The sequence below is a fragment of the Pseudophryne corroboree genome, chromosome 6 (genome assembly GCF_028390025.1).
Source record: "Pseudophryne corroboree isolate aPseCor3 chromosome 6, aPseCor3.hap2, whole genome shotgun sequence".
NCBI classification, from domain to species: Eukaryota; Metazoa; Chordata; class Amphibia; order Anura; family Myobatrachidae; genus Pseudophryne; species Pseudophryne corroboree.
Genome location: NC_086449.1, coordinates 707,127,302 through 707,153,160, shown reverse-complemented (window position 1 = coordinate 707,153,160; position 25,859 = coordinate 707,127,302).

Below are 25,859 nucleotides of genomic sequence, written 5' to 3'. Positions count from 1 at the left end.
GGGGTGACACAGTGACAGAACACGGGGGTTGACACGGTGACAGAACATGGGGGTTGACACGGTGACAGAACATGGGGTGACACAGTGACAGAACACAGGGGGTGACAGTGACAGAACACGGGGGGTGACAGTGACAGAACACGGGGGGTGACAGTGAAAGAACACGGGGGTGTGACACAGTGACAGAACACGGGGGAGTGACACGGTGACGAAACATGGGGTGACACAGTGACAGAACACTGGGGTGTGACACGGTGACAGAACATGGGGGGGTGACACGGTGACAAAACATGGGGTGACACAGTGACAGAACACTGGGGTGTGACACGGTGACAGAACAAGGGGGGGTGACATTGTGACAGAACATGGGGGGGTGACACGGTGACAGAATACGGGGGGGTGAAACGGTGACAGAACACGGGGGGTGACACGGTGACAGAACATGGGGGGGTGACACGGTGACAGAACACGGTGGGTTTGACACGGTGACAAAACATGGGGTGACACAGTGATAGAACACTGGGGTGTGACACGGTGACAGAACATGGGGGGGTGACACGGTGACAGAACATGGGGTGACAGTGACAGAACACTGGGGTGTGACACGGTGACAGAACATGGGGGGGTGACATGGTGACAGAACACGGTGGGGGTGACACGGTAACAAAACATGGGGTGACACGGTGACAAAACATGGGGTGACACAGTGACAGAACACTGGGGTGTGACACGGTGACAGAACATGGGGGGGTGACACCGTGACAAAACATGGGGTGACACGGTGACAGAACACTGGGGTGTGACACGGTGACAGAACATGGGGGGGTGACACCGTGACAAAACATGGGGTGACACGGTGACAGAACATGGGGGGTGATATGGTGACAGAACATGGGGGGTGACACGGTGACAGAATACGGGGGTGTGAAACGGTGACAGAACACGGGGGGGGGTGACACGGTGACTGAACATGGGGGGGAGACATGGTGACAGAACATGGGGGGGTGACATGGTGACAGAACATGGGGGGGTGACACGGTGACAAAACATGGGGTGACACAGTGACAGACCACTGGGGTGTGACACGGTGACAGAACATGGGGGGGTGACACAGTGACAAAACATGGGGTGACACAGTGACAGAACACTGGGGTGTGACACGGTGACAGAACATGGGGGGTGACATGGTGACAGAACATGGGGGGTGACACGGTGACAGAATACGGGGGTGTGAAACGGTGACAGAACACGGGGGTGTGACACGGTGACAGAACATGGGGGGGTGACATGGTGACAGAACACGGTGGGGGTGACACAGTGACAGAACACAGAGGGGTTGATAAAGCGAGAGCTAAAGATCTCTACCCCCCCAACCTAAAAACAGTCAGACGCCACTGCCCGCACACACAAATATACACACACTAACACACACACTTTTCTTTCTTTCACTCACTTTTTCCACTGATCTGGCAGTGCAGGAAGGATTGATCTGCAGCAGCCTGGCTCTTGTCCCGTGTAGCTCCGCCCCTTGAGGTCCGTGTAGCCCCGCCCCCTCGTTGACACGTAGCTCCGCCCCCTTTTCGGCTGAACACAGCCGTTGTCACTGGGGACTCTGGAGGCGGGAGGAGGAGACTACAACGCAGGCGCCGTGCAGCAGCAGCAGCAGCAGCAGGGGAGACAGGCGCCGGCAGCTTGGAGGTACTGCAGAGCAATGACAAGCAGCTCAGCTGGTCGGGCCGCTTGTCATTGCTCGCTGGTGGGAGGCAGTGGGCCGGGCAGGATTGGTTTGCGGGCCGCATCCGGCCCGCGGGCCGTATTTTGCCCACCCCTAGTCTAAGCTAATATATAGGACACGTGTTCTGCTTGTGTTTGCTAGACATAACATCACATGTAACTACATTTTTTAGTCAACTTAGCACAGAAAAAGGACTGTCAATATGCACTTACCGTCGTCTCACTTCCTGTGATGTTCTGACGACAGAGCCAACTTCATTCACAGATTTTGTGATGTCTCTCCAGATTCGATCTTTTGAAGCAGCCCCCATGTTTTTTGGCCCTCTATGGATTTTGGACATGGCCTGCGTGACCAAGACACGCAACTCCCTCTTAGTGAATGCAGGCTGTCTTTTCTTCCGTCTGGAGGTAGCCTGTGAGGTTTCTTCTTGTTGGTCATCACCATCTTCCTCCTCACTAGCAGCTTCTGTCTGTTGTGTTTGTGTGGCTAAAGCCAATTCTCCCTCAGTTTGGTCACTTTGTGTGTGTGGCAGGGTATCCCCAGTCAATTGTTGTGGTTCAGAAGCAGACATTTGCAGAGTACTAGGTCCTGCCTCTTCAACATCCGCAGAGGCGGATTCCAACATGCGCCTTTGGCAATCTAGGCGTCTTTTCCGCAATGCCATCTCCTGCTCTGCAATGCGGTCCATCTCTGCTGCGATTTGCTCACGAGAAGCCATGTTTGTGATGACGTGTGTACGCCGAGGTGTGTGCTTATATACCTACGTGCGTAGCGTTAATTCACACAGGTGTACACTGTTAATCTGATTAATGATTGCACTGCTTATTTAAGGGCCTACTTTGCATGCTGTGAGTGTAGGTAGTTTGGAGTTTCTTTCACTTGAGTTTGTTGGCTTGTTGCGTGAAGGTGCTATAGGAATTTTCAGAGTGAGTAATTGTCAAGCATACATTTGTCCTTTCGTTTGCGTTTAGAATATAGTCAGTGTAGCATTTTGTCTGCGATTTTTCGTTTGTGAGTATTCTGGAATTCGTCTTGTTGTTCATTTTTTGATTTCAAAGTGTTTATTTTATGTTGATTGTTTGTTATTCTTTTTTACACATATATATTTAGCTAGTCCATTTTTGCAAATAAACCTGTGCTTCATTGCTTTTACTGACATTTTTGTTCTCTTGTAGGAGATTTGTTTTGGGTGACGTAACCCTAGTTGATTTTGTTTATTTTGTGTGCTATATAACACAAAGAGTTCCTTTCTTTATTTTGGATCAGGTAAGTTCCCTGGGCCTGTGTTGGTGCCTGTTTTGTTTATTGGTCTGTATGTTGTTTTTGACTGTCATATTTGCTCTCTTGTAGGAGATTTGTTTTGGGTGACGTAACCCTAGTTGATTTTGTTTATTTTGTGTGCTATATAACACAAAGAGTTCCTTTCTTTATTTTGGATCAGGTAAGTTCCCTGGCCCTGTGTTGGTGCCTGTTTGTGTTTGTTCAAAGTGTTTTGATTATGTTTGTTTTCCATCTTGATAATAAATGTTATGTTTTTTACCGGGATTGATCAGCAAAGTAGTGTTGTTCTTGGCTGGGCTAGCTACTAAAGGGCTAACTTTTTTTTTTTAATTTAAATGTTTTTAACCAATTATTCTTAATTTTGTAGTAGTTGTTTGTGATGTGTTTGATGTTCTGTTTTTTTAAATAATAGTATTTTTAACAATTACAATTTAACATATGTAGCTTTCATTATAAAAATAATGTTTTTTTTTTTTTTTTTTTATAATATTCTTTTTGGTCCTGAATTGAACCCAGAAAAAATGTCTTACGCTCCTGCAGTAAGTTGACACACCCTTTTTGTAATAATTTTTTGTTTGCATATTTTTTGGACTTTGTTTTTGTCTTATTCAAATTTTTTTTTTTGTTTTTATAAAAGTGTGTGATGTCTATATTTATCGCAGCAGAAGCCCTACCTCCCCAACCCACGCCAGCACTCCCACCCCAACCGCCAGCCCCACAACCACAACCGGCTCCTCATCAACCAAGGCAACGGAGGCGTGCTAGGCCACCAATTTTCCGACCCCGTGTCCTACTTTTTGGGATGCCAGATGATGTGGTTGTACGTAGATACAGGCTGCCACCACATCTAATCCTAGACACTCTCTCCATAATAGAGAGTGATCTGGAGTCTGAAATTCGGTATCCTACAGCAATACCACCATTGACACAATTCCTTGCTGTGTTACATTTTTTGGCAACAGGGTCTTACCAGCATGTGGTTGGAGACCTGGTTGGCATGTCGCAGGGCCAGTTCAGTAAGGTCCTGCGGCGTGTCTGCCAGGCTTTCCTCAAGCGTGTGAAGCAATTTATTGCTATGCCTTTGGATGTTGGTGCCCTAGATGTGGTGAAGCGGCAATTTGCGGAAGGTGGTAGTCGCTTCCCACATGTTATTGGGGTTGTGGATGGCACACATGTAGCTATTCAGCCACCAAAACATAATGAAGAAATTTATAGAAACAGGAAACTGTTTCATTCTCTGAATGTAATGGTTGTTTGTGGGCCATCCCTCCAGATCCTTTCCCTGAACGCAAAGTTTACTGGAAGTTCCCATGATGCGTATGTCATTAGACAATCAGGGATATGGCACAGATTAAGATCAAGTCAACGAGCAGACATGTGGTTATTGGGTGAGTTGTTGCACATATTTTGTTCAAAATTTTGTATATTTTTCCAAATTGACTATTTCTAATTTTTTTTTTTTCCCTCAAACAGGAGACCGTGGATATCCTTGCACCCCCTGGCTCATGACTCCTTACCGTAATCCCAGGCCAGGACCACAGACGGCATTTAACTCTGCGCTTACTGCCACTAGGCAGCTGGTGGAGCGCACAATTGGGGTCCTTAAAGGGCGGTTTCGTGTGCTCCACCGCACTGGTGGCGACATCATGTATTCGCCGGAGATGGCAAGTAAAATAGTGGTCCTGTGCGCTATACTCCACAATATCGCGGTAAGGAGTAGCGTAGAGCTTCCTCAGACAGAGGAATTGCCTGATGAGGAGCCAGGGGTTGTCCGACACTTCGGTGGGGGGAGTGTTACAAGGAGGGGGAGCCAAGTCAGGGCAAGCATTGTTGCTGAATTTTTCAGGTATAGTGTTTTTTTTTACTCTATTGTTACCAAAATAAAAGCACAGTATGCATCATTTTTTATTTAAATGTAGAAATTGTGTTTGCTATTGTAAGGTCATTGTGTAATGCTTTTTGTGTGTTTGAATCTGTTTTTTTTTTAATCTTCAAAAAACAATAACACGTTAAGCTGACAATTTAATTTTGTGTAAAACAATACTGTGATGTTGCTAAATAGTGTCCTTATTTTTTTACTATTCTAACATCATGATTATTTAAACAAAAACACAAACAAATGAAACTGAATGTTGCCCACTTTGTGAATGTCCAGCTGAAAGACCACACAAACTGAGGTGAGTACTCAGATATGTTTGTAAATTGATCTAAAACTGTGTGTGTGTCTGTGTCTGTGTTTTTTTGTTTTAAATTTTTTGGTTGTGTTTTGCTTAAAATTTGCTTATGCGAATGCGTAGTTCCGCTCGTGCGAAATAACACTCTGCTCTTCACAGCATTGCAAAGATCAATAAAGTTATTATAAATGACATATGACAGCATAGATTGTGGACCAATCACATGCTAACAGACATTATAAATATATGCCCAAATAAGGAAAACGCCATTGCCATGATGCGTGCGGCACCTTTCACCAGGCGGGAGCTCCGCGTCCTGGTTGCGGTGATGGACCGCCGCGTAGGCCGCGTTGGGCGATTCATCCCCAATCGTGTTAAGCGCGAGGCCTACGCGGAGGTCCGTCGCCTGCTGCGGTCTCGCGTCCGCAGCAGGCGGACCATCATCCAGTTAGAGCGGAGATGGAGTGATCTCCGAAGGAGGACTCCAGAGCTGTTGGCGGAGATCTGCCAGCAAATCCGCACTATGCATGCACGCAGTAAGTAACATTACATAAGATTATTAGCATAAATAGTGCAAATTTTCACTAAGTGGTAGGCTAATTGCAACACTGAGTGAACATTTTGAAAAAATAGGACAGTGTATGTGGTTAGGGCAAACATTACTGACTGTAGCAAAGTGTCCCTAAACAAGTGCATGTTTTACATAATTAGTAACCAGGCAGGAAACTGTACCAAAAAACTTGATCAGTGCTGTCTATATAATAAGGTAGCTTGAATAGTGATCTGGTGATGTTGGCTAGACAAATCAATATGTCTCAATGGAATAGATACAGGAATGACCGACAAAATTTTTTTATTTCATAATTTTGTTTGCAGTGGGCAACATGAAGAGGTTTGAATAATTTTTTTTTTTAAATTCTAAAAAAAACTTTCTTTTACATGGAACCGAACAGTGAAAATTACAATTGATTAGTATGTAATTTAACATGCAAATTGAATTATATTTTAACAATCATTCTAGGACGACCACAACGGCAAGCACCACATGATGCACCAGCTCAGCACCCTTCCCCTTCTCACTCCCCCTCCACTTCCCAGTCCCACTCCCCTTCTCACTCCCCCTCCCCTTCTCACTCCCCCTCAGCTTCCCAATCCCCCTCAGCTTCCCAATCACCCTCAGCTTCACAATCCACCTCAGCTTCCCAGTCACCCTCAGCTTCCCAGGCCCCCTCAGCTTCCCAGGCCCCCTCAGCTTCCCAGGCCCACTCCACTTTCCACTCCCCTTCTCAGCCAACCTCTCCTTCTCTTTCTGTGACCCCTTCTCCTCCTTCCCATACCCCTTCTCCTTCTACTTCCAACTCACCTTCTCAGCCCCCCTCACCCTCTATTGGCCTAACATTTTCACCGCCCCCCTCGCCCTCTCAATCAGACCCACCCTCTGAAATTACATCCCCAATCCAACCTCCTTCCCCCATCCAGCCTCCTTCCCCCATCAAGCCTCCTTCCCCCATCCAGCCTCCTTCCCCAATCCCTCCTCCTTCCCCCATCCAGCCGCCTTCCCCCATCCAGCCGCCATCCCCACCCAGTGAATGGGCAGAGGAAGCCCCTGAAGACAGTTCAGGGAGTCTTCATGTTGCCGAGGAAAGTAAGTGTTTTAACATTTTGTTAAAAATGATTACCTACTTACACTTACAATGACAAAACATGTAGTGTTGTACTGTTGGAATTCTTGTACCAAGGAAAATTAATTGTGTTTTTCTTCATGGTGTACATGTTGCATTTACATTTATTTGAGTGTCATTATATGTCCAGTGTTTATGTGTGCCATGTTTTGTGTGTCCACTCTAGGTCGACACTCATTAGGTCAACAGGGTTGGCAGGACAACAGGGTTTATATGTGTTAGGTTTTCTGGGAAACAGTTAGACCTGAGTGGAGTTTAGTATGTTGTTGTTCTTTTACACTTGTGCCTGTGTATTCTTAATATTTACACTTACAAATCACATGCTTCACTTTGTTAGGCAGCCTAACGACCCAATGATTTGTGGTGTGAAAGTTACACTCACAAAATGATTATTGGATAAAGTCAAACCTGTTTGACCTTATTTAGTAAGGGCAGCTTTCATGGAGTGTGTGCATGCTAGGATATGTTGTCCTTCTGAAGATGTTGATATGCAGTGTGATGATGCAGGACCAACACCCTAAAAAAATAAAAAATAAAAAAAAAACCAAATGGGAATGAATGCCAACATGGTGTAACATTGACGAAGATGGTAGTTATCTTTAACATGGGATGTCGGCCATAGCAACCAATAAGATTATACTTTAAAAATTGGGAACCACTTCTACAATATAATATTCATATTTTTGCTTGTTTGCTATGGGCAACGTTCCATCTTAAATATAACTCACATAGTAGTAAATGTAACCCATGGTCTGGAACACTTTAAAATCTTAAAAAAAGGCTGAGCAGGCTTGTGTGTTGTTCTGCTAATGATTGTACCATAAAACAGGCAGGATGTAGTAACTTTGCCATTAAAGCAGGCCTGTCCAAACTGCGGCCCTCCAACTGTTGAGAAACTACACATCCCAGCATGCCCTGACACAGCTTTGGCATTCCCTGACCACAAAACTGTGTCAAGGCATGCTGGTATATGTAGTTTCACAACAGCTGGAGTCCAGCAGTTTGGACATGCCTGCATTTAAGTGTGCTTTGCGCCTTGCTTGGATAATAAGTAATGTAATTAAGTTATTAATGTTTGTGTTGCATCTTAATTTCAGATGTTGCAGTTGGAGATCCTACAAGTTTTGGAGGCATTCTTTACACCATGCGCCAACACCTGCAAGGATTAATGCATTGTGTTGATAATTTGCAAAAATTTTCATGATTTTGTTTATTTTATGAAAAAAAAAACTGATTTATTTTAAAAAATAAAATAAAAAAAGTTGATTAAAGTTAACCGGGTGTTGTGTTTATTAATGCAAAAAAGGATCAGCTGATTGGCAGGCAGAAATTGTTTGCAAAAAACATTACACACATCTTACGTTAGATTATTAACAAAAAAAACAGGAGATTATTGTGTTAAGAAACATGTAAACACCTTCATTCACAAACAACACCTTTAAAAACAAACAAAGGGAAAAAAAAAATTTTTATACACTTTTACATGTTGATGGGCAATTATGGCAACAAAGTGTTAATCTGTTTTTTTTTTGCAGACTTAATTGTTTAGGAACATTATCAATCATTACACTAATTGGATTCGTTATTGAAAAGGGCTTGTTGACTTTAAAAGGAATGGTGTAATTTCACTTAATGGCCCTCATTCCGAGTTGTTCGCTCGTTCTTTTTCATCGCATCGCAGTGAAAATCCGCTTAGTACGCATGCGCAAAGTTCGCACTGCGACTGCGCCAAGTAACTTTACTATGAAGAAAGTATTTTTACTCACGGCTTTTTCTTCGCTCCGGCGATCGTAATGTGATTGACAGGAAATGGGTGTTACTGGGCGGAAACACGGCGTTTCAGGGGCGTGTGGCTGAAAACGCTACCGTTTCCGGAAAAAACGCAGGAGTGGCCGGAGAAACGGTGGGAGTGCCTGGGCGAACGCTGGGTGTGTTTGTGACGTCAACCAGGAACGACAAGCACTGAACTGATCGCACAGGCAGAGTAAGTCTGGAGCTACTCTGAAACTGCTAAGTAGTTAGTAATCGCAATATTGCGAATACATCGGTCGCAATTTTAAGAAGCTAAGATTCACTCCCAGTAGGCGGCGGCTTAGCGTGTGTAACTCTGCTAAATTCGCCTTGCGACCGATCAACTCGGAATGAGGGCCAATAGCTTTAAAAAAACATTTTTGTGCGTTTTTCCTTAAAAGTGTGCACTTTTACGGTAAAATGTGTAAATCTACTAAAACTTAGTATTTTTACGATTAAGTATGTGTTATTGCGATGGATTCGCAATGCTGCGATGGTTTCGCATTACTGCGATGTCATTTGGCGTACGCCCACTTTGTGTAATACTGCGTACGAATGTGCAAAAATACGTTGGGGGCGGAGGTTCGCATATTTACTACATTAACGCAACTTTGCGAATATGTTGTGCGACCGAAAAACTTAGCGATCAACTCGGAATGAGGGCCATTGGCCCTCATTCCGAGTTGATCGCTCGCAAGGCGATTTTAGCAGAGTTACACACGCTAAGCCGCCGCCTACTGGGAGTGAATCTTAGCTTCTTAAAATTGCGACCGATGTATTCGCAATATTGCGATTACAAACTACTTAGCAGTTTCAGAGTAGCTTCAGACTTACTCGGCATCTGCGATCAGTTCAGTGCTTGTCGTTCCTGGTTTGACGTCATAAACACACCCAGCGTTCGCCCAGACACTCCTCCGTTTCTCCGGCCACTCCTGCGTTTTTTCCGGAAACGGTAGCGTTTTTAACCACACGCCCCTGAAACGCCGTGTTTCCGCCCAGTAACACCCATTTCCTGTCAATCACATTACGATCGCCGGAGCGAAGAAAAAGCCGTGAGTAAAAATACTATCTTCATTGTTAAATTACTTGGCGCAGTCGCAGTGCGAATATTGCGCATGCGTACTAAGCGGAATTTTACTGCGATGCGATGAAATATACCGAGCGAACGACTCGGAATGAGGGCCATTGTTTTTAGGCGAAAAGGTTGCACCGAGGTGCAGTGGCACCATCCCCCATCACCCATAATTGGCACTATTAAAGGGAAAAACATGTGCGTGCCGAAGGCGCGCGCGCCGCAAAAAAAGGGGTTGTGGCTTCATTGGAATGGGCGTGGCTTTGCATAAAGGGGCGTGGCATTGCAGGAAAAGACTACCTTATACCCCAGTTTTGCAACCTGCACGCCCAGACGTTAGCCACCACAGGAAAGAAAAATAATCCTGATTCATGCCCCTTACATTATTTGTCATTTTCCTCCTTATAGTAATGCCCAGTATACATTATGCCACATACTGCAATGGCCCTTAGACATTATGCCACACACAATAATGCACATGACACAATATGCACACACCATAATGCCCCCGACACATTATGCCACACACCATAATGCCCCCGACACATTATGCCACACACCGCAATGCCTGTGACACATTATGACAGGAATCGCAATGAACGTTATACATTATGCTACACACTGCAATGCCCCTGATACATTATAACACATACAATGCCTGTGACACATTATGACACACACTGCAATGACCCTGAGACATTATACCACATACCACAATGCCTGTGATATAGTATACAACACACCGTAATGCCTGACACATACCGCAATGCCCGTTATACCCTATGCCACACACCGCAATGCCCGTTATACATTATGCCACACTGCAATGACCCTGAGACATTATACCACATACCACAAAGCCCGTGATATAGTATACAACACACTGTAATGCCTGACACATTATGACACACACCGCAATGTCCATGATACATTATGCCACACACTGCAATGACCCTGAGACATTATACTACATATCACAATGCCTGTGATAGAGTATACCATACACCGTAATGCCTGTGACACATACCGCAATGCCCGTTATACCCTATGCCACACAGCGCAATGCCCGTTATACATTATGCCACACTGCAATGCCCCTGAGACATTATACCACATACCACAATACCCGTGATATAGCATGCCACACACTGTAATGCCTGTGACACATTATGACACACACTGCAATGTCCGTGATACATTATGCCACACACCGTAATGCCCGTTACACATTAAGTCCTACAGTAAGGCTTCTAATTACTTTTAAATTACCTGCTCGTTGCCAGGGGTTTCATGCTCTTGGTTCCATGCACGGTGCCAGGGATTTTCATGCTCAGGGTGTCATGCTCGTTGCCAGGGGTTTCATGCACTGGGTGTCATGCTCGTTGCCAGGTGTTTCATGCACTGGGTGTCATGCTCGTTGCCAGGGGTTTCATGCACTGGGTGTCATGCTCGTTGCTAGGGGGTAGTGCTTGTTGCTAGGTCTGTGCTCCCAGTGCCACATATGTCCCCAGTGCCAGATATTCCCCCACGGTGCCAGGTACTCACATGCCCCCAGTGCCAAATATAGCCCCCCACCCATGTGCCAGGTACACATATACCCCCCCAGTGCCACATATGCCCCAAGTGCCAGATATTCCCCACAGTGCCAGGTACTCACATGCCCCCAGTGCCAAATATAGCCCCCCCATGTGCCAGGTACACATATACCCCCCCAGTGCCACATATGCCCCCAGTGCCAGATATTCCCCCACAGTGCCAGGTACTCACGTGCCCCCAGTGCCAAATATATGCCAAGTTCCAGATACACATACACCCCCCCCAGTGCCATATATGCCCCCTCAGTGCCACATATGCTCCCCCAGTGCGTGCCCCCCCGCGCTCCCCCTCTGTTTTGTGAAGGAGGGACACGGAGGAGGGCACAGCACGCGCCTCTCCTGTGTCCCTCCTGGGTCTCCGGCGGGTCTGTTAAAGGAAGTGCCGGTTCGTGAGCCAATCGGAGCTCACGAACGGCACTTCCTTTATGAGACCCGCCGGAGACACAGGAGCGACACAGGAGAGGCGCGCGCTGTGCCCTCCATGTCCCTCCTTACAGCAGGGAGGGTTAGTGAGAACAGATTGACATGCGAACGCTCATCCGCAAGTCAATCTGCACTAAATCAGTGGCGGCGCCCCCGCAGCCCCTCGTCCCCAAGCCACTGCGAGGGCTGTGGGGGCAGTAGTTACGCCACTGCCGAGGTGGCTGTATGATTAAGCAAAGTGACACAAGTGTGCGTCACAAACACCTGGCCCATCTAGGAGTGGCACTGCAGTGGCAGACAGGATGGCAGATTTAAAACTAGGCCCCAAATAGCACATCATGCAAAGAAGTAAAAGAGGTGCAATGAGGTAGCTATATTAATAAGCCAAGCGACACAAGTGTGCGGTACAAACACCTTGTCCATCTAGGAGTGGCACTGCAGTTGCAGACAGGATGGCACTTAAAAAAATTAGTCCCCGAACAGCACATCATGCAAAGAAGAAAAGAGGTGCAATGAGCAGGGCTGCCATCAGAAATTCTGGGGCCCGGGACTCAAAAAATAGGCAGCCACCCCCCCCCCCCCCCCCCCCCCAAAAAAAAAAAAAAAAACACCCAAAAAATAAAAGAATAAAATAATATAAAATAATAAAACTAAACAAAAATATATATATATATAAAACATAAAAAATAAATATATACACACACACACACACACATACACTTTCTCTCTCCCACTCACTCTCCCTCAACTTACCTACTATCACAGGCTGGCCAGAGCTGTAGCAGATGTGGTAGCAGCCTGGTCCTGTGTAGCTCCGCCCCCTCCAGTTCATGTAGCTCAGCTTCCTTTTCATGACCGAGATCTGGCACTGTCACAGGAGCAGGAGAGGACGTTGCAAGCTTCTATTAAAAAGTTAGTGCCAAAATGGCCGCCGCCTCAGAAGAGATAGTTATTAAACATACTAGAGGAGACTCCTCTAGTATCTTTAATAACTGTCTCCTGAGAGGTGGCGGCCATTTTTGGAGGGATGTTTACAATAGAAGCTTACAGCGTCCTCTCCCCCTCCTGTGACAGTGCCAGAACTCGGTAATGAAAAGTGGGCAGAGCATCGCAGCAGGCGGACAGTGGCATGAGCGGCCCAGACCCTCTTCTCAATGTTAGAGAGGCAGGACCCAGGACAGTTGTGCCCGCAACACCCCCCTGATGGCGGGCCTGGAAATGAGGTAGCTGTATGACTAAGCTAAGCGACACAAGTGTGCGGCACAAACAACATGGGATGTGCTGGAATTTGCCCAGATGTAATACACGCACAATATTGGTGGCACAGGAGAGCGTACCCCTATACAACACACACACACACACACACACACACACACACACACACACACACACACACAGCAAGCCTGTAAAATTAATTTGGATAATAATAACCCTTTTATTTGGAGCTATTAATATGCAGCACAGGCGAGCGTACCCCTAAACCACACAGGGAAAACCCTGTAAAAATTATTTGTATAATAATATAAGTAATGTATATAACTCCTTTATTTGGAGTAAATAATATACAGCACAGGACACCACCACTGGACTTATGGCAGCACAAGACACCACCACTGGACTTATGGCAGCACAAGACAGCACCACTGGACTGGACTTATATGGCAGTACCACTGAACTTATACGGCAGTACCCCTGGAGTTGTAAGGCAGTGTCAGACAGGATGGCACTTCAAAAAACTAGTCCCTAAACAGCACATGATTCAAAGAAGAAAAAGAGGTGCAAGATGGAATAGTCCTTGGGCCCTCCCACCCACCCTTATGTTGTATAAAAAGGACATGCACACTTTAACAAACCAATCATTTCAGCAACAGGGTCTGCCACACGACTGAGGCTGAAAATACTGGATTATTTGGGCCCCCACCAAAAAGAAGCAATCAATCTCTCCTTGCACAGAGTGGCTCTACAAACGCAAAATGTCGATCTCATCCTCATCTTCGATTCCTCACCCCTTTCAGTGTGTACATCCTCCTCCTCACAGAAAATTAATTTGTCCCCACTAGAATCCACCATCACAGGTCCCTGTGTACTTCCTGGAGGCAATTGCTGGTGAAGGTCTTCCTGGAGAAATGTATAATTCATTTTGATGAACATCATCTTCTCCACATTTTCTAGAAGTAACCTCCAATGCCGATTGCTCACAAGGTTACCGGCTGCACTAAACACTCTTTTGGAGTATACACTGGAGGGGGGACAACTTAGGTAAAATAAAGCCAGTTCGTACAAGGGCATCCAAATTGCCTCTTTTTCCTGCCAGTATACATACGAACTGTCTGACATGCCTACTTGGATGCTGTCACTCATATAATCGTCCACCATTCTTTCAATGGTGACAGAATCATATGCAGTGACAGTAGACATGTCAATATTCGTTGGCAGGTCCTTCAGTCCGGACCAGATGTCAGCACTCGCTCCTCACTGCCCTGCATCAACGCCAGCGGGTGGGCTAGTAAATCTTATCCTTGTCCTCACAGCCCCAGTTGCGGGAGAAAATGAAGGAGGAGCTGTTGACAGGACACGTTCCGCTTGAGTTGACAGTTATCTCACCAGCAGGTCTTTGAACATCTGCAGACTTGTGTCTGCCGGAAAGAGAGATACAACGTAGGATTTAAACCTAGGATCGAGCACGGTGGCCAAAATGTAGTGCTCTGATTTCAACAGATTGACCACCCTTGAATCCTGGCAAAGCAAATGAAGGGCTCCATCCACAAGTCCCACATACTTAGCGGAATCGCTCCGTCTTAGCTCCTCCTTCAATTTCTCCAGCTGCTTCTGCAAAAGACTGATGAGGGGAATGACTTGACTCAAGCTGGCAGTGTCTGAACTGACTTCACGTGTGGCAAGTTCGAAGAGTTGGAGAACCTTGCACAAGATGGAAATCATTCTCCACTGCGCTTGAGTCAGGTGCATTCCCCCTCCTTTGCCTATATTGTAGGTGGATGTATAGGCTTGAATGGCCTTTTGCTGCTCCTCCATCCTCTGAACATATAGAGTGTTGAATTCCACCTCGTTACCACCTCTTGCTTCAGGTGATGGCAGGGCAGGTTCAGGAGTGTTTGCTGGCGCTTCAGTCTTCGGCACGCGGTGGCTTAATTTGGAAGTGGCCACGGACAGCATCTACTGCATGCCCCTGTCATTTAAAAAAAAATTCTGCACCTCCAAATTAATTGTATGTGCAAAACATGGGATGTTCTGGATTTTGCCCAGATGTAATGCATGCACAATATTGGTGGCATTGTCCGATATCACAAATCCCCAGGAGAGTCTAATTTGGGTAAGCCATTGTGCGATTATGTCCTTCAGTTTCCGTAAGAGGTTGTCAGTGGTTTGCCTCTTACGGAAAGCGTGGATACATAGCGTAGCCTGCCTAGGAACAATTTGTAGTTTGCGAGATGCTGCTACAGGTGCCACTGCTGTTGTTGTTGCTGCGGGAGGCATTGCATCTACCCAGTGGGCTGTCACAGTCATATAGTCCTTAGTCTGCCCTGTTTCCACTTGTATACATGTCCATGGTTAAGTGGACAGTGGGTACAACTGCATTTTTTAGGACACTGAGGACAATTTTTCTGATGTCTCTGTGCATTCTCGGTAAGCCTGCCTAGTGAAGTGGAACCTAGATGGGATTTGGTACCGGGGACACACTACCTACATCAATTCTCTAAGTCCCACTGAACTAATGGCGGATACTGGATGCACGTCTAACACCAACATAGCTGTCAAGGCCTCAGTTATCCGCTTTGCAACAGGGTGACTGCTGTCATTTCATCTTCCTCGCAAAGGACTTTTGGACAGTCAATTGAAGTGGTCTTCCGACTTCCCCTCTGGGATGACAATCGACTCCCAGCAGCAACAACAGCAGCAGCAGCAGCAGCAACAGAAGAAGTAGCCATACCATTCAATAGTGTTCACTAGAGATGAGCGCCTGAAATTTTTCGGGTTTTGTGTTTTGGTTTTGGGTTCGGTTCCGCGGCCGTGTTTTGGGTTCGAACGCGTTTTGGCAAAACCTCACCGAATTATTTTTGTCGGATTCGGGTGTGTTTTGGATTCGGGTGTTTTTTTCCAAAAACACTAAAAAACAGCTTAAATCATAGAATTTGGGGGTCATTTTGATCCCAAAGTATTATTAACCTCAAAAACCATAATTTACACTCATTTTCAGTCTATTCTGAATACCTCACACCTCACAATATTATTTTTAGTCCTAAAATTTGCACCGAGGTCGCTGTGTGAGTAAGATAAGCGACCCTAGTGGCCGACACAAACACCGGGCCCATCTAGGAGTGGCACTGCAGTGTCACGCAGGATGTCCCTTCCAAAAAACCCTCCCCAAACAGCACATGACGCAAAGAAAAAAAGAGGCGCAATGAGGTAGCTGTGTGAGTAAGATTAGCGACCCTAGTGGCCGACACAAACACCGGGCCCATCTAGGAGTGGCACTGCAGTGTCACGCAGGATGGCCCTTCCAAAAAACCCTCCCCAAACAGCACATGACGCAAAGAAAAAAAGAGGCGCAATGAGGTAGCTGACTGTGTGAGTAAGATTAGCGACCCTAGTGGCCGACACAAACACCGGGCACATCTAGGAGTGGCACTGCAGTGTCACGCAGGATGTCCCTTCCAAAAAACCCTCCCCAAACAGCACATGACGCAAAGAAAAAAAGAGGCGCAATGAGGTAGCTGTGTGAGTAAGATTAGCGACCCTAGTGGCCGACACAAACACCGGGCACATCTAGGAGTGGCACTGCAGTGTCACGCAGGATGTCCCTTCCAAAAAACCCTCCCCAAACAGCACATGACGCAAAGAAAAAAAGAGGCGCAATGAGGTAGCTGTGTGAGTAAGATTAGCGACCCTAGTGGCCGACACAAACACCGGGCCCATCTAGGAGTGGCACTGCAGTGTCACGCAGGATGTCCCTTCCAAAAAACCCTCCCCAATCAGCACATGATGCAAAGAAAAAGAAAAGAAAAAAGAGGTGCAAGATGGAATTATCCTTGGGCCCTCCCACCCACCCTTATGTTGTATAAACAAAACAGGACATGCACACTTTAACCAACCCATCATTTCAGTGACAGGGTCTGCCACACGACTGTGACTGATATGACGGGTTGGTTTGGACCCCCCCCAAAAAAGAAGCAATTAATCTCTCCTTGCACAAACTGGCTCTACAGAGGCAAGATGTCCACCTCATCTTCACCCTCCGATATATCACCGTGTACATCCCCCTCCTCACAGATTATCAATTCGTCCCCACTGGAATCCACCATCTCAGCTCCCTGTGTACTTTGTGGAGGCAATTGCTGCTGGTCAATGTCTCCGCGGAGGAATTGATTATAATTCATTTTAATGAACATCATCTTCTCCACATTTTCTGGATGTAACCTCGTACGCCGATTGCTGACAAGGTGAGCGGCGGCACTAAACACTCTTTCGGAGTACACACTTGTGGGAGGGCAACTTAGGTAGAATAAAGCCAGTTTGTGCAAGGGCCTCCAAATTGCCTCTTTTTCCTGCCAGTATAAGTACGGACTGTGTGACGTGCCTACTTGGATGCGGTCACTCATATAATCCTCCACCATTCTATCAATGTTGAGAGAATCATATGCAGTGACAGTAGACGACATGTCCGTAATCGTTGTCAGGTCCTTCAGTCCGGACCAGATGTCAGCATCAGCAGTCGCTCCAGACTGCCCTGCATCACCGCCAGCGGGTGGGCTCGGAATTCTGAGCCTTTTCCTCGCACCCCCAGTTGCGGGAGAATGTGAAGGAGGAGATGTTGACAGGTCGCGTTCCGCTTGACTTGACAATTTTGTCACCAGCAGGTCTTTCAACCCCAGCAGACCTGTGTCTGCCGGAAAGAGAGATCCAAGGTAGGCTTTAAATCTAGGATCGAGCACGGTGGCCAAAATGTAGTGCTCTGATTTCAACAGATTGACCACCCGTGAATCCTTGTTAAGCGAATTAAGGGCTGCATCCACAAGTCCCACATGCCTAGCGGAATCGCTCCGTGTTAGCTCCTTCTTCAATGCCTCCAGCTTCTTCTGCAAAAGCCTGATGAGGGGAATGACCTGACTCAGGCTGGCAGTGTCTGAACTGACTTCACGTGTGGCAAGTTCAAAGGGCATCAGAACCTTGCACAACGTTGAAATCATTCTCCACTGCACTTGAGACAGGTGCATTCCATCTCCTATATCGTGCTCAATTGTATAGGCTTGAATGGCCTTTTGCTGCTCCTCCAACCTCTGAAGCATATAGAGGGTTGAATTCCACCTCGTTACCACTTCTTGCTTCAGATGATGGCAGGGCAGGTTCAGTAGTTTTTGGTGGTGCTCCAGTCTTCTGTACGTGGTGCCTGTACGCCGAAAGTGTCCCGCAATTTTTCTGGCCACCGACAGCATCTCTTGCACGCCCCTGTCGTTTTTTAAAAAATTCTGCACCACCAAATTCAAGGTATGTGCAAAACATGGGACGTGCTGGAATTTGCCCATATTTAATGCACACACAATATTGCTGGCGTTGTCCGATGCCACAAATCCACAGGAGAGTCCAATTGGGGTAAGCCATTCCGCGATGATCTTCCTCAGTTGCCGTAAGAGGTTTTCAGCTGTGTGCGTATTCTGGAAAGCGGTGATACAAAGCGTAGCCTGCCTAGGAAAGAGTTGGCGTTTGCGAGATGCTGCTACTGGTGCCGCCGCTGCTGTTCTTGCGGCGGGAGTCCATACATCTACCCAGTGGGCTGTCACAGTCATATAGTCCTGACCCTGCCCTGCTCCACTTGTCCACATGTCCGTGGTTAAGTGGACATTGGGTACAACTGCATTTTTTAGGACACTGGTGAGTCTTTTTCTGACGTCCGTGTACATTCTCGGTATCGCCTGCCTAGAGAAGTGGAACCTAGATGGTATTTGGTAACGGGGGCACACTGCCTCAATAAATTGTCTAGTTCCCTGTGAACTAACGGCGGATACCGGACGCACGTCTAACACCAACATAGTTGTCAAGGACTCAGTTATCCGCTTTGCAGTAGGATGACTGCTGTGATATTTCATCTTCCTCGCAAAGGACTGTTGAACAGTCAATTGCTTACTGGAAGTAGTACAAGTGGGCTTACGACTTCCCCTCTGGGATGACCATTGACTCCCAGCGGCAACAACAGTAGCGCCAGCAGCAGTAGGCGTTACACGCAAGGATGCATCGGAGGAATCCCAGGCAGGAGAGGACTCGTCAGACTTGCCAGTGACATGGCCTGCAGGACTATTGGCATTCCTGGGGAAGGAGGAAATTGACACTGAGGGAGTTGGTGGGGTGGTTTGCGTGAGCTTGGTTACAAGAGGAAGGGATTTACTGGTCAGTGGACTGCTTCCGCTGTCACCCAAAGTTTTTGAACTTGTCACTGACTTATTATGAATGCGCTGCAGGTGACGTATAAGGGAGGATGTTCCGAGGTGGTTAACGTCCTTACCCCTACTTATTACAGCTTGACAAAGGGAACACACGGCTTGACACCTGTTGTCCGCATTTCTGGTGAAATACCTCCACACCGAAGAGCTGATTTTTTTGGTATTTTCACCTGGCATGTCAACGGCCATATTCCTCCCACGGACAACAGGTGTCTCCCCGGGTGCCTGACTTAAACAAACCACCTCACCATCAGAATCCTCCTGGTCAATTTCCTCCCCAGCGCCAGCAACACCCATATCCTCCTCATCCTGGTGTACTTCAACACTGACATCTTCAATCTGACTATCAGGAACTGGACTGCGGGTGCTCCTTCCAGCACTTGCAGGGGGCATGCAAATAGTGGAAGGCGCATGCTCTTCACGTCCAGTGTTGGGAAGGTCAGGCATCGCAAACGACACAATTGGACTCTCCTTGTGGATTTGGGATTTCAAAGAACGCACAGTTCTTTGCGGTGCTTTTGCCAGCTTGAGTCTTTTCAGTTTTCTAGCGAGAGGCTGAGTGCTTCCATCCTCATGTGAAGCTGAACCACTAGCCATGAACATAGGCCAGGGCCTCAGCCGTTCCTTGCCACTCCGTGTGGTAAATGGCATATTGGCAAGTTTACGCTTCTCCTCCGACAATTTTATTTTAGGTTTTGGAGTCCTTTTTTTTCTGATATTTGGTGTTTTGGATTTGACATGCTCTGTACTATGACATTGGGCATCGGCCTTGGCAGACGACGTTGCTGGCATTTCATCGTCTCGGCCATGACTAGTGGCAGCAGCTTCAGCACGAGGTGGAAGTGGATCTTGATCTTTCCCTAATTTTGGAACCTCAACTTTTTTGTTCTCCATATTTTATAGGCAGAACTAAAAGGCACCTCAGGTAAACAATGGAGATGGATGGATTGGTTACTAGTATACAATTATGGACGGACTGCCACGGTTAGGTGGTATAAAAAAACCACGGTTAGGTGGTATATAATACAATTATGGATGGACGGACTGCCTGCCGAGTGCCGACACAGAGGTAGCCACAGCCGTGAACTACCGCACTGTACACTGGTTGATAAAGAGATAGTAGTATACTCGTAACAACTAGTATGACGACGGTATAAAGAATGAAAAAAAAACCACGGTTAGGTGGTATATATTATAATACAATTATGGTTGGACGGACTGCCTGCCGAGTGCCGACACAGAGGTAGCCACAGCCGTGAACTACCGCACTGTACACTGGTTGATAAAGAGATAGTAGTATACTCGTAACAACTAGTATGACGACGGTATAAAGAATGAAAAAAAAAACCACGGTTAGGTGGTATATATTATAATACAATTATGGTTGGACGGACTGCCTGCCGAGTGCCGACACAGAGGTAGCCACAGCCGTGAACTACCGCACTGTACACTGGTTGATAAAGAGATAGTAGTATACTCGTAACAACTAGTATGACGACGGTATAAAGAATGAAAAAAAAACCACGGTTAGGTGGTATATAATACAATTATGGTTGGACGGACTGCCTGCCGAGTGCCGACACAGAGGTAGCCACAGCCGTGAACTACCGCACTGTACACTGGTTGATAAAGAGATAGTAGTATACTCGTAACAACTAGTATGACGACGGTATAAAGAATGAAAAAAAAACCACGGTTAGGTGGTATATATTATAATACAATTATGGATGGACGGACTGCCTGCCGAGTGCCGACACAGAGGTAGCCACAGCCGTGAACTACCGCACTGTACACTGGTTGATAAAGAGATAGTAGTATACTCGTAACAACTAGTATGACGACGGTATAAAGAATGAAAAAAAAACCACGGTTAGGTGGTATATATTATAATACAATTATGGTTGGACGGACTGCCTGCCGAGTGCCGACACAGAGGTAGCCACAGCCGTGAACTACCGCACTGTACACTGGTTGATAAAGAGATAGTAGTATACTCGTAACAACTAGTATGACGACGGTATAAAGAATGAAAAAAAAACCACGGTTAGGTGGTATATAATACAATTATGGTTGGACGGACTGCCTGCCGAGTGCCGACACAGAGGTAGCCACAGCCGTGAACTACCGCACTGTACACTGGTTGATAAAGAGATAGTAGTATACTCGTAACAACTAGTATGACGACGGTATAAAGAATGAAAAAAAAACCACGGTTAGGTGGTATATATTATAATACAATTATGGTTGGACGGACTGCCTGCCGAGTGCCGACACAGAGGTAGCCACAGCCGTGAACTACCGCACTGTACACTGGTTGATAAAGAGATAGTAGTATACTCGTAACAACTAGTATGACGACGGTATAAAGAATGAAAAAAAAAACCACGGTTAGGTGGTATATATTATAATACAATTATGGATGGACGGACTGCCTGCCGAGTGCCGACACAGAGGTAGCCACAGCCGTGAACTACCGCACTGTACACTGGTTGATAAAGAGATAGTAGTATACTCGTAACAACTAGTATGACGACGGTATAAAGAATGAAAAAAAAACCACGGTTAGGTGGTATATAATACAATTATGGTTGGACGGACTGCCTGCCGAGTGCCGACACAGAGGTAGCCACAGCCGTGAACTACCGCACTGTACACTGGTTGATAAAGAGATAGTAGTATACTCGTAACAACAACTAGTATGACGACGGTATAAAGAATGAAAAAAAAACCACGGTTAGGTGGTATATATTATAATACAATTATGGATGGACGGACTGCCTGCCGAGTGCCGACACAGAGGTAGCCACAGCCGTGAACTACCGCACTGTACTGTGTCTGCTGCTAATATAGACTGGTTGATAAAGAGATAGTATACAATACTACTAATATACTGGTGGTCAGGCACTGGTCACCACTAGTCACACTGGCAGTGGCACTCCTGCAGCAAAAGTGTGCACTGTTTAATTTTAATATAATATTATTTATCATGTACTCCTGGCTCCTGCTATAACAACCTGCAGTGCTCCCCAGTCTCCCCCACAATTATAAGCTTTATATACAATACATTGATGTGCAGCACACTGGGCTGAGCAGTGCACACAGACTGAGTCACTGTGTGACTGTGTATCGTTTTTTTCAGGCAGAGAACGGATATATTAAATAAAACAAACAACTGCACTGTCTCTGGTGGTCACTGGTCACTGTGGTTGTCAGTCACTAAACTCTGTCTGCACTCTCTTCTAATCTACAGTATCACAGCAATCTCTCTCTCTCTCTCTCTTCTAAATCTAATCTAAATGGAGAGGACGCCAGCCACGTCCTCTCCCTATCAATCTCAATGCACGTGTGAAAATGGCGGCGACGCGCGGCTCCTTATATAGAATCCGAGTCTCGCGAGAATCCGACAGCGTCATGATGACGTTCGGGCGCGCTCGGGTTAACCGAGCAAGGCGGGAAGATCCGAGTCGCTCGGACCCGTGAAAAAAAAAGTGAAGTTCGTGCGGGTTCGGATTCAAAGAAACCGAACCCGCTCATCTCTAGTGTTCACTCTAGGAGTGAAAAGGGGCAGGGCGCCGGACTCAGGGGGGCACATGCGTCCGAAATGGGGGCGCGGCCACGCAAATTAGGGGGCGTGGCCACGCCTCCGTCATTTTAGGGGGCGGTGCGGCCCACAGACGCTACTATAGAGAGCGTCTGTGGCCGGCGACGTCACTGTTGGGGGCGTGCCCAGCACCTCCGTCGGTGCTGGGCTTCCCCCAGCCCTCTCCCAATGCGTGAATGGATGCCGCGCGCATGCGCACGGCATCTATACACGCCGGGAGGGCAGGAAGCGGGCGGCTGTTCTAGCAGGGCGCCGCAAAAGGGGCAGGGCGGGTTTGCCTGTTAAAAAACGGGCAGGGCGCGGCGCCCTGCTAAAACAGCCTAGAGTGAACACTAATTCAAGGAACCTCCAGAGAAATAATGGTTAGAGGACTGCTCAGTCTCGCCAGTGACATGGCCTGCAGGAATGCTGACGTTCCTGACTGAGGAGGATGTGACATTGAGGGAGTTGGTGGTGTAGCTTGCAGAAGCTTGGGTACAAGAGGAAGAAGGGATTTAGGTGTCAGTAGACTGCTTACGCTCTTACCCAAAGTTTCTGAACTTGACAATGACGTCTGATGAATGTGCAGCAGATGACGTAAAAGGAAGGATGTTCCTAGGTGGTTAATGTCCTTACCCTTCCTTATTACAGATTGACAGAGGCAACACACGGCTTGACACCTGTTGTCCGGATTTGTGGAGAAATAATTCCACACCGAAGAGGTGTATTTTTTGTTATTTTGCCCAGGCATCACAATGGGCTTCTTCATCACACGGACAACAGGTGTCTCCCCTGGTGCCTGATTTAAACAAACCACATCACCATCAGAATCCTCATCGTCAACTTCCTCCTCAGCACCAGCTACAGCCATATCCTCATCCAGGTTTACTTCAACAGTGACATCTTCAATTTGAATATCAGAAACTGGACTGTGGGTGCTACTTCCAGCACTTTCAGGAGGCGTGCAAATGGTGGAAGGAGCCAACTCTTCCCGTCCAGTGTTGGGAAGGTCAGGCATCGCAACCGCCGACACACTTGAACTCTCCTTTGGGATTTGTGATATCATCTTAGAATGCACAGTTCTTTGTTGTGCTTTTGCCAGCTTATCTCTTATCATTTTTCTAGCAGGAGGATGAGAGCTTCCATCATCAGGTGAAGCTGAACCACTAGTCATGAACATAGGCCAGGGCCTTAGCCGTTTCTTGCTACTCCGTGTCGTAATTAGCATATTGGCAAGTTTACGTTTCTCCCCAGACCATTTAAATTTCTTTTTTAGGGTCTTTTTACTGAACTTTGACTTTTTGGATTTTACATGCCCTCTACTATCACATTGGACATCGGCCTTGGCAGACGACGTTGATGGCATTTCATCATCTATGTCATGGCTAGTGGCAGCTACTTCAGCACGAGGAGTAAGTGGTTCTTGATCTTTCCCTATTTTATCCTCCAAATTTTTGTTCTCCATTATTTTTCTGGAGTTATATAACACAATATGCGGCACAGTACAGCGCATCCCTATACCACACAGGGCAAACCCTGTAAAAAATATTTGAATTAAATATTAATAACCCCTTTAATAGGAGTAAATAATATACAGCACAGGACAGTACCACTGGACTTATACAGCAGCACCACTGGAATTAGACGTCAGTATCACTGGATTTATACGCCGGTACCTCTAGAATTAAACAGCAGTATCACTGGAATTATTTGGCAGTACCACTGGACTTATACAGCAGTACCACTGGATTTACATGGCAGTACCACTGGATTTATATGACAGTACCACTGGAATTATACGGAAGTACCACTGGAATTATACGGCAGTATCACTGGACATATACGGCTGTATTACTGGATTTATACAGCAGTACCACTGGAATTATACAGCAGTACCACTAAATTTATACAGCAGTATCACTAGAATTATACGTCAGTATCACTGGAATTATATGGCAGTACCACTGGACTTATACGGCAGTACCACTGGACTGGATTTATATGGCAGTATCGCTGGACTTATACGAAAGTACCACTGTAATTATACGGCAGTATCACTGGAATTATATGGCAGTACCACTGGAATTATACGGCAGTAACACTGAACTGGATTTATACTGCAGTACCACTGGATTTATATGGCAGTAGCACTGGATTTATACGCAAGTACCATTGGTAATTATATGGTAGTATCACTGGAATTATATGGCAGTACCACTGGATTAATACGGCAGTACCACTTGACTGGATTTATACTGCAGTACCACTGGATTTATACAGCAGTATCACTGGAATTATACAGTAGTATCACTGGAATTGTATGGCAGTACCACTGGATTTATACAGCAGTACCACCGGACTGGATTTATACTGCAGTACCACTGGATTTATACAGCAGTATCACTGGAATTATATGGCAGTATCACTGGAATTGTACTGCAGTACCACTGGATTTATATGGCAGTACCACTGGACTGGATTTATACGGAAATTCTACTGGAGTTATATGGCAGTATCACTGGAATTTTATGGCAGTATCACTGGAATTATACAGCAGTACTACTGGAATTACACAGCACTACCACTGGACTGGATTTATACGACAGTACCACTTGAATTATATGGCAGTATCACTGGAATTATACGGCAGTAACACTGGACTGGATTTATACTGCAGTACCACTGGATTTATATGGCAGTAGCACTGGATTTATACGCAAGTACCATTGGTAATTATATGGTAGTATCACTGGAATTATATGGCAGTACCACTGGATTAATACGGCAGTACCACTTGACTGGATTTATACTGCAGTACCACTGGATTTATTCAGCAGTATCACTGGAATTATACAGCAGTATCACTGGAATTGTATGGCAGTATCACTGGAATTATATGGCAGTGCCACTGGAATTATACGGCAGTATCACTGGAATTATATGGCAGTGCCACTGGAATTATACGGCAGTAACACTGGACTGGATTTATACTGCAGTACCACTGGATTTATATGGCAGTAGCACTGGATTTATACGCAAGTACCATTGGTAATTATATGGTAGTATCACTGG